Source organism: Cryptomeria japonica, chromosome 2 (genome assembly GCF_030272615.1).
Source record: "Cryptomeria japonica chromosome 2, Sugi_1.0, whole genome shotgun sequence".
Classification (NCBI taxonomy): domain Eukaryota; kingdom Viridiplantae; phylum Streptophyta; class Pinopsida; order Cupressales; family Cupressaceae; genus Cryptomeria; species Cryptomeria japonica.
This window is the reverse complement of record NC_081406.1, coordinates 268,133,372-268,149,107: the sequence shown is the minus strand read 5'-3', so window position 1 is coordinate 268,149,107 and position 15,736 is coordinate 268,133,372. Positions and strand designations below refer to the sequence as shown.

The 15,736-nt window shown below is 38.5% G+C and overlaps 1 long non-coding RNA gene across 1 annotated transcript; it reads right to left on the bottom strand.

Annotated features, from left to right (window-relative positions):
• Window positions 1–1,833: 1,833 nt before the first annotated feature.
• Window positions 1,834–2,504, bottom strand: LOC131873727 (uncharacterized). The gene is made up of 2 exons (XR_009371632.1): window positions 2,201–2,504; window positions 1,834–2,093 (listed from the first exon to the last, which is right to left on the bottom strand). It is a non-coding gene; the product is annotated as an uncharacterized LOC131873727 (long non-coding RNA).
• Window positions 2,505–15,736: the final 13,232 nt, after the last annotated feature.

The window sequence follows — 15,736 nt, the reverse complement described above, 5'->3', positions numbered from 1 at the left end:
AAACAGCCAGAATTAATCCCTGACGTTTTCAAAAAGTTCAAAACAAATTTTAGTAATAGAAATATAATATATTAAATAGTTCTTAAACATTATAGTTAATCTACAGTACAATTTTGTAGATGTAGACACAAGAAGTAATAATGATGGTTTTTAACTATGCTTGAAGGATCTCGCAATATTTTTGGTGGCTGAAAAACAGTCTGCTCTCAAGAAAAAACATCTTTTCTAGCTAGACATGTTAGTTGATATGGTCAATTGGAAAATATCTTCATGGTCAAATTAGATATTTCTACATTAAGCAAGCCCTCTGATAATCATGTAGTATTTTGTGTAAAAGCATTCATTCAGTTTCTAGCTAAGTTACCGGGTTCGCCTGTTTTGGTTCATGCACCTGAATTGGGTTCGCTTGGGTTCAGGTTCGCCAGGGGGGTCGTCTGGATTCACCTTGGGTACGAACCTAGGGGTTTGGGTTTGCCAGGTACAAACCCAGGCATATCCAAAGGCACTGAGGACCAAAACATAACAAAAGCAGACATTTTTGACCTTTTTTTGCATCCAAAAACTTTAAAATGTTCCTAAAAGGACCCCTTCTATCGTTGGGTATTCCTCACACATTGAGCAATGATGAAGTAGCATAATATTAAATGTTTTTCTTCTACCATTTTGCATTGTTCCATCTTCCAGTTCAATTCTGAACTATCAATTGGCATTTGGCATTGATCAATAATGAAGTATCATACTATCAAATGTATTTAGTTTTATAATTTTGTATATTTCTTTAAATTTTTGTATATAATATGTATATAAATATACATGTACAGACGAACACGTCCCACGAACCCAAAGGGCAAAAAAAAATTTGCCCGAACCCACGAACTGGGTTTGCGTGCCCCGAATCTGAGCCCAAACCCGAACCGGTAACTTAGGATTCTAGTGATGATCAACTAGTTAGTTTTCCATGGCATTCAACTTTTCCCTTGACAAGCTAATGTATGAAATCCTACAAAAGTAAGTAGAATCTAAGTTTAGATGATTCTGCGATTTGTTAACTAATAAGTCAGCAATATACATGTTAAAATACATAAACTATTTAGCCAGATTACTGTTCAATCTTCTTTAGAAAAATAATTACAAAAGGTTAAAAAATAATTATGATTAAGATCATTCAAATTCTTAATGTTTCAGGTTTTTTTAGAAATTATATGTATAAAAATGGATTATTTTCAAGATGATAAAATGTTTTAATTTTTAAGTGAATAGTGAAAAGCGAATTAAGATTAAGATTATCCCAATTCATAGTGATCGTAATATTATAAGTTTTTTTGGTTGTGCCTGTTCCCATATGAAACTTTGACTCCACTTCAGAGTTTGTCAGTGAGGTTTGGATCTCATGAAAAACATTAAATTGAATTAGAATATGAGAAACAAACAACATTGAAAAAATTTACAGACTATAAAATATTTTCAAATGATACCTACATAAATCCCAAAGATTTATTTCATAAATTGCTGTTGGAAAAATTAAGTTTTACATTATAATAAAGACACCTTGACTTAATTAGATTAATAGAGAAAAGTAATGCTTTGTAAGCATTTGTATAATATCTTATAATAATCTTAAATAGTAATAATATTGTATTTATATTTTACTGTGCACATTGTAAATTAATTATATCTATATTATATTTGTTTGCGTTTTCTCTTTAAATTATTAGAACACATGATAGATTCTTTAAAAGAAATGCTGTAAGAAAGAAATGGACACAATTTCAAAACATTAATTATTTCTATACTTCATTAATGAATTACCTGGCATTTATCTTGTGATCTATAAAGAAAAACTGAACATTTATCTTGTAAAATGCCATTGATGAATACCTAACATCTATAATGAGAAAATAGAAAGCGACACCTGCTTACTCCAAATGCCTACAATAAAGGAAGCAGCCATATTTTCTGCCACTGCCAGCATTTATCTCAGCTAGGGTTTTTTGTAAAATGTCATTAATGAATACCTGACATTTATCTTGCGAACTCTGAAGAAAGGCTGAAATCATTTATCTTGTAAAATGCCATTGATGAATACCTAACATCTATGATGAGAAAATAGAAAGCGGCAGCTGGTTACTCCAAATGCCTCAAAAAAGGAAGCAGCGTCTGCCGGCAAAAGCATGAAGAAAAAATTCATTTTTATCCGTACCTGGCCCATATTTTCTGTCACTATCAGCATTTATCTCAGCTAGGGTTTTTTTTCGTTATCTCCTTCCCTACATGATGGAAGTGAATGATTGAAAACAGCCAATGAAAATGGATTCTAATTCATGGGAAGGGCAGATAGCCAGGTGAAAAGTGAAGAATCATGAAGGGTTATTGGTGTTTCTAGTAACTGGTATTTGTTATTATCTCTGCGACTGTGAGTTATTCTTGGACATTGGGGTTTGCTTTGAGTTGACTTCTTAAATGCCGGATGAATTAGAGTTTCCATCATCTATCTAGTGTTTTATTTGGAACTGGTCTTATATTTTTATGTAAATGAATTAGAGGAAGCCAAAAATAAATTTTCAAATTTACGTATTATTTATATATTTTTTTAATTTTACATTTGATATAAAATTAGTTATAAAGTTTGAAAGGGACACTTCATACTGTATTTATTAAAGTGATAAAAAAAAGGTGTTATAAAAAATTTGAGCATGTTGTAAAAAGTATAATATTCAATTAAATTTGATATATTAAAAAAGAATTTTTTACCATCTTATTTGATGTTTGTGCTTTAAAAGTCATCTTTGATACATTATATGTGTTTACGACACTCATACACGCACATAGGCACAAGCTCACAAAATTGAATACTTCATATATTGTGAAGTTCATTATTTTCAAGATAGGAAAAGATCTTACAAAAACTAAATATAGATTACGCTAAAAAAATTCAAGTCTAGGGATCTTGAAAATTGTACCTTTTCAAGGGTTATTAGACAACTTGATGAAGCACCATGGATGTAGCTCGACATGGATTGTTGTCAAATAATTTGGGAGATTTATCATTTGGGAGTTCAAGGTGGTGCTTCGAGAACTCGAGAATGCAACTTGGGAGCTACACCTTCATAGAGTTATGAAATAGTTTGATGGAATTGTACCTGGTCTAACAATTTTTGTAACCTTTGTCCCTTGTTTACTACGTTATAAAAAACAAATATTTCACAACAACTCTTGACTTACTAAACCAAGCATCTTCCATATAATCTAGAACTATTGACTCCATAAATCCTCTAAGCATCATTGTTGTAATGACTCCATGTTGTAAGTTGTAACTCACATGCTTGCACTAAAAAGTGCTAAGCTCTCAATATCAAAGTCATCAAGCAAATGCATGAAGTTGCGGTGCCACCCTTCAAAAAATTTAAAAAATTTGTAATAAGGTGTGTGTGAGGGAAAAGTGGGGGGATGAAATAGAAAATGTGATTTCGAACTGGTTCACACACCAATGGGACTCTTGGTGCAAGTTATGGAGTTATATTGAATAACTCAACTTCCCAAGGGATGTTCCATTGTTCTCTCTTTCACATGACCCCTCAAGTCAATACCTTTGATCTCAGATCATTGAGCAAAGTGACTTGGGGATGACAATCATGAAAACGAGGGATATTGATCAATCAAGCATGGATGCATTCCTAGTTATGCATGATACTAAGTCTAGCATGTTTTAAACTAGCATGGATATGATAACAAAATGAAAGGATTAGTAAAAAAACTATCCTAGCATGATATACTAGTCTAACATGATCGTTATGGGATAATACAAATGCCTATTTAAGATGTTATGAAGATTATTTCTATCAAAGAGAGGCTAAATGCTTGATTAAAAATGATTTAGATTAGATGTTTAGTAAAATGTCTATAATTTTGATACTAAAGACTTGGATATCAAAATGGAGGAATGAAAGCTCTATTTATAGGAAAAACAAGGCAATGAAGGGTCAAGATTGGATAATCTTAACAAGGGCTAGGATTGAAAGTTATCAATCCATGTTTACAATTCTCACCAATGAAATGGTGACAATTGTCAAGATAAGATTGCTTGAGAGGAGATGTAAGAAGCATTAAATGCTTGAGAAGACCTCATGGTTACCTTAGGGGGTAAGGGTTAAGGTTAGGTTAAGGTTATCCATTGGATAAAGCTTTTACCCAAAGGATAAACTCTTGTGCAAGGGTTAAAGGAATAACCATGGTCAAAGCAATGAATGCTTGATGAGACCTTGGGGTTAGATGAGGGTTGAGTTAGAGAGGAAGTCTCTAATCATGCAAGAGGGTTGAGTTAACCATTAATGGTTTGGAAGACTTTCGAGGTTAACTTGTTGGAGACATAAAGCCTTTAATGATTTTCAAAGACTTTGAGGGTTTGAGAAGTGACTTCCCTTTGTTTAGGGATGTGACAATATTTAGGAGATGGGTTAGGCTAATTTAGAATTGATTAGAAGAATCTAGAAGGGGGTTTAGGGAGGCAAGTGGGAGATGTAGGAGAATGCAAGTGGATGGAGGGTAATTCTAATTAAAATAAATTACTTTATTTCAACTAAAATAGATGCAACTTGTATAAATACAAGTGGGGGATTTAAATAAATAAATTAGATTTATTTATTTGCAAGAATCAATCTAATTAAATGTAAATTTAATTAAAAAGGGAAAAAAGGGGAATTAATTAAATAAAGTGATTTATTTAATTGGGTAGAAAAGGTTTAGGTGAATTTAATTAAATAAATTGAATAATTTATTTAATCAAATAGATGAATGTGAATAATTTAATCAAATTTGATTTAATTAAATAGAGGAATGAGATTAAAAATGAATATTAAATATTCACTTAAGAAAGTGGTCATTTTTATACGTCTACATTTTGCCCCTCTTTGAAGTGACGTGTGTGCACATTTTGATTCAAAGAAATTTTGTCAGATATGATGTTTGTGTCGAGATGTCGATATGATGATGTTGTGCCCCAGATTTGATGAATGATATTGATGATGCCCCCTTGGGAGATGAATCAAGTATGGTGAAAATTTTATCGATTTGATAAGCATTTTTGAATTGATTGCATTTTTAAATGTTGACTGTGTTGAATGCAGAGTTTATTGATTCATCTCCCGAAAAATGATGTTTGATAGGGTTAAAAGTGAGAAAATGAGCAAAATACATGCCCCACCTACTAACCCTAGTTGACTTTTACCCTATAAAAGGTAAAAAGTGATTTCATTTGGATTATTTGCACCTTTTGACTTCTTGCGAGAGTGACAAAATGTCAATTCCTTATGCTTCTCACTGTTTCGAGCGCATTCGCCAATACCAGAGGCTCGCCGCGTATAGTCCACCTGTAAGTCATCTTAATTTTTCCCTGTTTGCTTTTTGTTTTGTCGATTTTAGTCACATTTTAAATTTTTTGCTTCCAATTTTCGCGATTTAGCAAGTAGGGTTTCTTTCCTAGCGCATACAATACAAACTTTAGCGCATAGGGTTGTTTAGCTAGGGTAGCATCTGGGAGTCATCATGTAGCACATCGTAGGTTTAGGGTAGCGCATAGGGCTAACAGGTTTGTGCATGCAGTGCATAGGGTAGCGTGCAGGGTTAACCTAGCGCATAGGGTTCTTAGTGTAGCGCAACAGATGATTTGGGTAGTGCATAGGGTTGACCTAGCGCATGGAGTAAAGGTCTTAGCACGTAGCCGAGTTCAGCTAGCGCATAGGTGGCAACGTAGCGCGTGGGAGGGTTACTTTAGCGTGTAAGCAAGAAAATAGCTAGAAAGGAGTGGGAAGATTGCATTGCAGGGGTAAAATAGATGAGGGAGATAATTTATGGGTGAATAGTTGCCTGTTGAGTTGTTTCAAGGTCGTGCCTGCTGTCTAAATGTCAGATTTTTATGCTTTGATATGGATTGCTAGATTGAGTGTTTGTTTTTTATGAGGATCCCAATTTTCTTTTGATATGGATCTTTGATTTTTGCCTTGCAATTGATTTTGATTTCCAATTCTTGGTATGGTGATTGGAGAGTTTGTTTGGAATTGCTTTCGTTTAGGAAGTGTCAAGTTGATTGTTTTGAATGAGGATCTTGATTTTCTTTTGATTTGGATCTTTGATTTTTGCTTTGCAATTAAGTTTGATGTCTGATATGAGTTCCAATTCTTGATTTTCGATATGGTTCCTGATATGATTTTCACGCTATGGATTTGTGAGTTGCTTGCGTTATGGGTCATTGATTTGATATCTCGATATGGTGCTTACGTTATGGTGCTTGTGTTATAGGTCTTTGATTTTTTATATGGAACTTGATGTGTGATATGGAACTTGATTGATTTCGATATGGAACTTGATATAATGCTTCGTTGTTTCAAGTTGTTTTTGTGTTGATTGGATATATCAGATAGATATGGGAACTGATGTTGGACATTTGTTGTTTTGCAGGCACATCTTGGCGTACTCCAATCACGAGAGCGATTTTTCGAGACCATGGTCCTTGTTTTCGCGTTTGACACAGGCGAATAGAGATGTTATTGAGAGGTGTGGTTTATCCTCTTTGTTGGACATGCCTCGGTATATCATTAATCAGGGTTTGCTGACAGCTTTGGCAAAGAGGTGGCACAGTGACATGAACACCTTTCATTTGGCTACTAGTGAGATAACAGTCACTCCAGACGACTGTTATCGAATTTTGTGGATTTCAGTGATTGGGGCATTATTGCCATATGAGTAGATGGAGGAGGATGGGATAGAGGCTCTTCATCGGATATTCCATGATGATCAGATTTGTGGATATGAGATCTGTTGACGTGCGTTTTGACACACCCACCAACAGTCAAGTAGTTTATGCAAACACTCACCACCTCTCCTGAAAAGTAACAAGTTTAGAATAACTCACTACCCCAAGGTCTCTATAGTCGGGTCTCAACGGTGATGGATAGCTCTATGGTTGATGTGGTTATACCTGTAAAGGGGCCTGCTGGTTAGAACTAAATCTCACTGGTTTACGAACAATTGCACTTCCTCTTTTTTTGTATTTTATGATTTAAGATTCTCTAGGGAAATAAAATGTGAAGCGTAAGGGAAACAAGAAAATAACAATAAAGATCAATACAATGACAACTTAATAAACTATCCAATTAGTCCCCTGTAATTTGAGCAATTATCAGATATTATCCAAGTTAGCATTCAACAACGGACTTCCATAAAACTTACAAAATCGTCAATTTCACAAATCTGTGGACATAGAATCATCAACAATATGGCCTATCACAGTAATTCCCATACACCACTGACGTGCGTAATATGGTTCATAACATAATAGACAAAAAGATTACCACGTTGCTAACTCAAAATAATAGACGTTACCGATTACACAACACAATTTGGTAGAATATAGATGTAGATTAGGCAATCTACAAGCTGCTTTTCATATTAATCTCCATGAATGTATAACAAAAATAACTCAAACTTCTTAACAATCTGCAAAATCTCTAAGAATCTCTAAGGAGGCCACAAATCATCAATCTGGGACCCTTACAAATGAATTCAACTTCTCAATTTATAGAAGTTTTTCACCCTATTATTTAGGAAATAACTCTATCCTAAATTAAGAACTAAAATTAGGAGTCGCAGTTAACTTACAAGTTTATGCCTGGACACTCCACTTAACAACTACAAAACAGACGCTGCATGAGCATTACGAAGACCATGCTGGGTGAGCCACGTTCTCGTAACCATGCAAGATTTCTTTCAAAATTGGGACTTGAGTAGGAGGAGCAGTTTCAAAATCAAGAAAAAGCTTTGCTATCTTTAGCTATTCTATGCCTATCCTTTATTTCTTGGTAAATGCCTTATAATTTTCAATTATACATGCAACTGCTTGGACTAGCGGATTGGCTGCATGCTTAATTCTAAATTTATATTTCTTCAAAGCCTCATCTGCATGTGCTCCTTGTTCCTCTACTCCTTTACCGTATCTGCCACCTCTTGACACTGAGTAATCAGTTGTGTGTATCTATCCATAAGGGCAACATCGAACTGGGCAGTAGGTCCTAAGTTTTGTGCCTCATATGCATCCCATTGATTCAAAACTTGTTGCTGGTCCATTATTCCAGTATCAACTATTCTGAGGCCAAAAGGCCCTAGTATATTCGTCACAAAATTCTCATATGACAAAATATCTCAGAGGAGAGGGTCCCGAATATTAGTCATCTCCTTGACATACTGCTGATACATCTCTACTTTCAGCTTTAAAATGTATATGTAAGATTGTAAATTCTCACAACTATCCCCTCCTAAGAGGTCTTGTACTATCAGCTCTTCTCCTAACTGTAGTATCCTTTTCAAAATTCAGAGTTGTTTATTAAAGGTGTTCTCCTTCCGCTCCCATTGTGTGGAACAGGTTGCCAAAGCTCCACCCGCCTGTACCGCTTTACGGTATATTTCCATTGTATTTTGTAGAAACAATCTAATCTTGGCTGCATTCACTTGAGTCCAAGATTTAGCGGCCGCAACTACTCGTCTCACCTCCAGTAGTGCCTTTACATCTCCTTCTGGCAATGATGAGGTTGAAGCTAGGTCATCTATCCTACATGAGTCCAAAGGTTTACACATTTCTACCAAGAGGTGTTTATACTACCCAAGCTACACTTTAAGTTCCATATTTGAGCTATGCTCCTTTTCCACGTGCCCTCTAACAACCCTTGTGGCTAGTTCCAAGGTATCCAGTTCTCCCCACTTGATCTGCTTACCTAAGTTTATCTATGATACTTGGTATCTGGGAGAAGCTTGTCCCTCGGCCTATGATGGAACCGCCATATCTGCAATCACTTCACCAGAACTAGTTTTTGACAGGTGATGAACCGTCTTCAACTTTTTAACCTTTGGTGGTTCCTCGATGATTGCTTGTTGTAGAGTAATCTTGGGGAGCTCTGTTTTTCTCTTTTTCTTTCCAAAGGTAAACTCTAGCCATTGTGGTATATCTTTGGCTTTATCACCTTGATGTGACACAATATCTGTAGTTATAACATGCACCTCTGCCTGCTCCTCTGCTTCATCACTTGCTTCAACTCCCATTTGGCCAGGATCTTGGAATGATGAAATTTGGCAGGCTAAGTTAGCTTGGAGAGCTTTTTGTTTGTGTAACTCTCCTAGCTTACCACTGACCTCCTCATTGAATGCCATTTCTTCATCACCTAGCTCCATCTTTGCTTGCCTTGCTTCTATATCCTTAAGTAGGTCTTCTTGGTCTTGAGGGGTTAGAATGAACCTTTCATTCAAGATATCTTCTGCCTCACCCCCTTCTTGTTCACTCACTAGCAGCTGTTGTTGCTCAAGATCATCTTCCTCTAGGTCAAAGTCAGACTTGACGTTTCTAATTTTTACTTCCTCAGTAGTGGATGTAAAACCTTGCACTCCAGGTTGCCCTATGGATACATTAACTAATGGTGGTGTGGGGGCAACGGTGCCTGAAGCACTTGTTGTACCTGTGGAAGGTGGTTGAACGGGTACCTCCTCGGTGGCTTTTACTCTCTCTTCCTATTCTTGGGTATCCTCTCCTTCAGTGTGGCCTATAACAGTCCTTGGTGGGAGAACTTTGGCAAGTGGAACCACGCCTAGCCCATCGGTCACCCCTAGGTCTATAGCCTTTTTCAGTAGTTCAGACTCCTTCATCTTTTCTTGGAGTTTCTTCAACAAGTCCTCAATGCTTTCTTGAGGTTTGTCTTCCTCACCTGGGTCAGTGGAGGTATTCTGCCTTAAAGTCGACCTTGTCTTTTGGGCATACTCTTTATGGCCTCTTTACTGAGGTACCCCTGAGGTGGATTCCTTTTGCTTTGTTTTTGATACACTGGGCCTTACCCTCTGGCTTAACCATTGTTTAGTCCTATTGATGACTACCTGGGAGACCTTCTCCATATCTGTATCTTCACTTAGAGACCATTTTACTGGGAAGAGGGGCCTCTTGTCTATCCCTAATTCTTTATAAATTGGATCAAGTAACTCTCCATCATCCCTCGGGTCTTTAGGGAGGTTAGTCTCAATACCAAAGTCTCTCACCTGTAGCATGGACAACCTGTTATAGTTCTTCTCCCTGACCTCAAAACTGTCCTGCAAGTTGGCCCATAAGTCTTCCAAGCTAGGCCTATGCCCCTCATATGCCTTAAGCATAGCTTGCTTAAGTTTCCCATAGGGATCATAAAATTCCCTAGTACGATTATATTCTTTCAAGTTCAAATTCTGAAGCTCTTGCTCGGCCAACTTTGCCACTTGTATTTTAGAACAGGCAAAATAACCAATGGACACCGAGAAGTCAATACGTATTTTGTGTTTTGAAGATAGCAGTGACTGGAGACCAAGAAGTTGTCTCACATACTCTAGCAAGATTACCCTATCATTACAATAATGAGGCAACAACATTGAATTCCCTGTGAATCCACTAACTCTGATGTAAGTGGAGCATGGGTTTTGGATGAACCAACATGCCCACTCCCAGATGATAGCCATGGCTTTTGGGCTTATCCGATATCCTGCATCTCCAGTCAACTTAATTATTATAGGGAAGATGAAGGCATCATTAACCCTCTTGAAGTGTGTCTTGGCATTGGTTAGAGTGAGCTGGGAATAATATTCCCATATCTTCTTCTATCCCTCCTTCTCTCCTAATTGTCCTTCTACCTGTAGGCCTAGAAATTTTCTGGCTCTGGTAGCTACCCAAATCACATAGGACATGCAAAAGAACTTTTGGGTATGTTGCACCTCCTTCATCTGCTTACAAATATTGTCAAAAAGGATTTGTGGCCAATCAAAATATTTCTTTCCTACCAATATGGTACTCATAAACTAGAACATCCAGGGGTGGAAATGCTTGAAGTCAGGCTTGCCAAAAGCCATGCTGAGCATAATAATCAAGTCCCTTTGAGGCTCTTTGAAGTCCGCCCTCAGGACCTCTGTAGCTTTGAGCCCTGTTTTTCTCTCTTCTTCCAACCAGTTGGTATTCATGTGTCTTTTGATGGTTGATACCTTGTCATTCCATGTCTTCAAGGCCTCTTCTTCCGTTAGTAAGAATGCCTCTTCCCTAGTTGGGATTCTGAAGACGAACCCCAGCATATCCGGCGACAAGTCAATAACAGTTTTTCCCTGTGCGTCAATGCACTTTCTGGTCCCTGGATTGTAGGATTGAGCGATGGTCATTATAAATTCTAGTGCTTGTAGCAACTGTGGGAATACAGTAGCTTCCATAAGACTAGACCTCTTGATCCTTCGGTGGAGAGCATCTAGGTTGGGTTTATCCAATTAGGTTCCAATATCCCTAATTTCTATGTGACCTACTTCAGTGTCCGTGACCCATTTGATTTGATCATCCAACTTCAAAACATGGACCTGTCCCTGATATTGGTATTTCATGGTGGTTGGAAGTCTGTCAATTTCATTGCCTCTCTTGTTGGCGGATGAGTCCATCTAACCACTGGAACCTGTAGGCAAAACACAAATTTTCAGTCCTCAATACTAAACATAAATTTTGATCCACTTTAGGACTTCGGGGTCCCAGGGTCCTGAGGTAAGCACAAAGGAAGAAGGCTCGGAACTCCAGGGATCTGGGGTTTCGGGCTTTTGATTTGGGGCGATCCAGAACTCTGGGGATTCGGGGTTCTGGGGTAAAATGGAAAGTGAAACCCAGAACTCTGGGGATCCAGGGTGGAATGCTAGGCGAAACTCGGAACTCCGGGGATCCAGGGTTCCGAGGTGGAATGCTAGGCAAAACCTGGAACTTCAGTGATCTAGAGTTTCAGGGTGGAATGCTAGGCGAAACCCGGAACTCTGGGGTACCGGGGTTCCAAGGTGGAATGCTAGGTGAAACCCGAAACTCTGGGGATCCAAAGTGGAATGCTAGGCGAAACCTGGAACTCCGGGGATCCAGGGTTCTGGGGTGGAATGCTAGGGCACGCCCAAAAACTAAACGCAAAAGAAAACAAACAACACGAAAAGACATCTAATCTAGAAAAACACAAGGAGAGAAAATTCACCAACCTGGTGAATCAAAAATCGAACAAACACCAAGAGAGAGCTCGGGAGTCCTGAGGTTCGTGACTTGGGGCTAGGGAGGAGAAGTTCTAAATGCACAAATGAACTCAAAAAGTTCATCCTCTCTTATATATAGCCTCCCAAAATCCTTCCGTACGAAAACCACAAACACGACCCCGGGACTCCGGGGTCCCGGGGTTCCGAGGTCGACAGAAAGAAAAACAAAACCACCTTGGGACTCTGGGACTCCAGAGTTCCAAGGTCGGAACAACAAGGAACCTCAGGACTTCAGGACTCCGGAGTTCCAAGGTCGGAACAACAACAAGACCTCGGGACTCCGGGACTTTGGAGTTCCGAGGTCGGAACAAAGGGGACCTCGGGACTCTGGGACTCCGGAGTTCTGAGGAAAAACCAAAAAAGGAACCTCGGGACTCTGGGACTCCGAAGTTCCAAGGTAAAACCAAAAAGGGAAAAAAAAAGGGGGGGGGTCCATATTTTGAATCAAGGAGACCAAATGGGGAAACAAATATGCTAGGCATAACAAGATCCCTTGGCAGGAGTTTATAGATTTTGATTATGCTCCACTACCCTCTGTACTTGCAGGTTTTGTAGGTGGAATCTTGTGTCCCGATCGTAGGTCGAAGGGACTGGCAGTGGGCTGGGGATTGGTGTTGGAGAACATGGTGACACAAGGACGCAGGTTTGCTTGGGGATCTTGTATGTTAGCACACCTATATAGGGAGTTGCACCAGGTAGTGTATCTGGGATACATGAGTTTATCAGTTGGGGTTACATTACTACAGGTGTGGGCTTGGGAGCACATTCCTGCAGCGAGGCCACTTGTAGATAGGGATAGGCCGATTGGTCAAGCCTATGCATATGGGTATACAAGTGTAGTTGGCTAGTGAAAGCTGGGAAAACTAGAGCATTGGAGGAGGGTGTTGGATGATATTGATACGGTCATCTGAAGACCGTATATGGACTGCGAGGTATAGGTTGAGGACGGGCTAGAGATGCCCTATGTTTACATGTTGAGATACCTGATTGGGTGGACACCATTTATCATTGAGAAGTTCTTGCATAGCTGATTTCAGCAGCAGTATGGTCGACAACAGGGTATACCGCAGGGAGCATGCTTAGATGCTCGTCGGAGACAGGATGTGTCATAGTGGGGTCCTACTCTTGATAGTGCAGTGGCTATGGAGGAGTACATGCATTTGGTTGGACAGATATGGGATTATGGGTTTGGAGTGGTGGATGTTGGGAAGACGGAGGAGTTTGCAGCATTCTTCATGGCACATGTCATGGCACAAATGTCGAATCCGACAGATGGTTCCTGCCTTTGACGATGACGAGGATGAGCAGCCAGAGAGGCTAGTGAGATGGAGAGAGGAGGGAGAGGAGATGGAGGAGGGATATGGGGATGATGGAGGAGATGACGAGGGAGATGCGAGGGGAGGTGGTAGAGGGAGATGGGGAGATAGAGGAGGGGATGGAGGAGATAGAGGGAGGATTGGAGGAGGGGATGGAGGGAGGAGAGGAGATGGGGGGAGGAGAGGAGATAGAGCGGGAGATGGAAGGGGAGATGGAGGAGAGGTGGGGAGGATTGGATTAGTCAAACGATTGGGTGTTGATGGAGGAGAGGGGGGAGGATTGGATTAGTCAGACGATTGGGTGGTGATGGAGGTAGGGGAGGTTTGGTTATTGGAGTTTGCGGGTTGGCAGAGTAGGCAAGGTGCTAGCAGTTGTGGGTGGTATAGAGGATTTTAGGTGGTCGACCTAGCGAAGGAGATCAAATGTGTTACCTCCATCAGGGCCTAGGACAGAGATAGGTAGTGTTACCACCTAGGTACTAATGCAGATCAGGGTACCATCACATCAACATGATTCACAGATTCGAGTGCTGCATGTTACAATGTAAGAGTTGCAAGCACAAGTGCTAACTTAGCAGCTTTAGATTACGCAAATTACTGCAAAGTGGGATACGACGATGGAGCACCTAGGTCGAGCAGAGGAGCTTGTAGAGATACTATAGAGAGAGATAGTTGGTGCCCCTATGAGAGACACACTAAGGGAGATACAGTACACGACCATGGTGGTTGAGTAATATAGGCGGTTGTATGAGGATCTAGTCCCTAGAGAGCAAAGGGCTCCTAGTTTTACTACTAGTCGATCAGCTCGGAGTCAGTCAGGGATAGAGAGAAAAGGTGTTATAGGGCCTCCTCGATGTGATCCACCCAGATATCTAGGAGTTGGGACATCTGTTGCGAGATTGTCAGCCTGAGGAGATAGTCATACCTGAGAGACTTGTCTTTGTTGTATTTTTTATCATTGTGTTGTATTTTGACAAACATGACATCTTTTGTATATTTTGACAATTTTTTGAGATATATATATATATATATATATATATATATATATATATATATATATATATATATATATATATATATATATATATATATATATATATATATATATATATGACATCGATTTTCTGATCCACATGTGATGTGTTTATGGATGATGATTTTTGTATTGATATGATGTTTCTATGATGGTGATGTGATGCTTGAGATAAATGCTTTTGATTTGATATTGATGATGAAGAGATGCAATGATATAATGGTAGGTTTTTATGATGACTGATTGGATTTATGAGATGTATGATAATGATAATGATGTGAGATGTATCTTAAAAATGAGATGTATGATAATGATATGATGTGAGATGGATCTTGAAAATGAGATGTATGATAATGATAATGATGTGAGATGTATCTTGAAAATGAGATGTATGATAATGATATGATGTGAGAAGTATCTTGAAAATGAGATGTATGATAATGATATGTTGTGAGATGTATCTTGAAAATGAGATGTATGATAATGATATGTTGTGAGATGTATCTTGAAAATGAGATGTATGATAATGATATGCAACTAATGCAAGTTTAAAATGATATGCAACTAAATTGATCACCCTCTTTTTCTTGTTGTCATTCCTGTATAGTCACATGTTTTTGCTTTGTTTTTGTTTATCATCATTGAGCTTTTGATATGTTGAAAGTTAATATAAGCATAATGGTATAATTGAACCATAATGACCTAAGAAAAACTTACATGGATTTTGATATTGCAAGATGGAACAAGCATCGAGGTATAATTGAACCAAGATGACCTGAGTGTTGCTTGCATATAAATAGACAAGATTAAATCATTTGTATACATAAAGTGGAACAATGTCTTCAGTGATATGTTTCGAATCACATCTTGAGACAAAATTTGCATAGTACAAGTGATCGCCTCACAGACAAAAAACCAAAAAAAATCAGACTCTCTGGCCACTTTCTCTAGCTCGCTGCATCGTTGAGAAAATTTAGGAGATCCAATAATTCAAAAAGTTCAAATGCAAAATAGTCAAAATTTCATGCGAGATGTAAACAAATTATATTTCAGAAATCATCCATCATGTGTTTTGAAGTTGTTAATAGGATCAGTGTTTTGTTTTCTCAGTTGTTGAGTTGTTGTTGATAGGATTTTCTTGGCATGGTGTGATTCTTGTTTGCTTGTTGTTGGAATGCTTGAAGTCAGAGGAATAGTGCCCCTAGTTATAGATACCGATCGATGTGGATATTTACAGTGATGGCCAAGCCATGGTGGGATATAATGAACTGATCTTCAGATAAGCAAGGACAGTGAC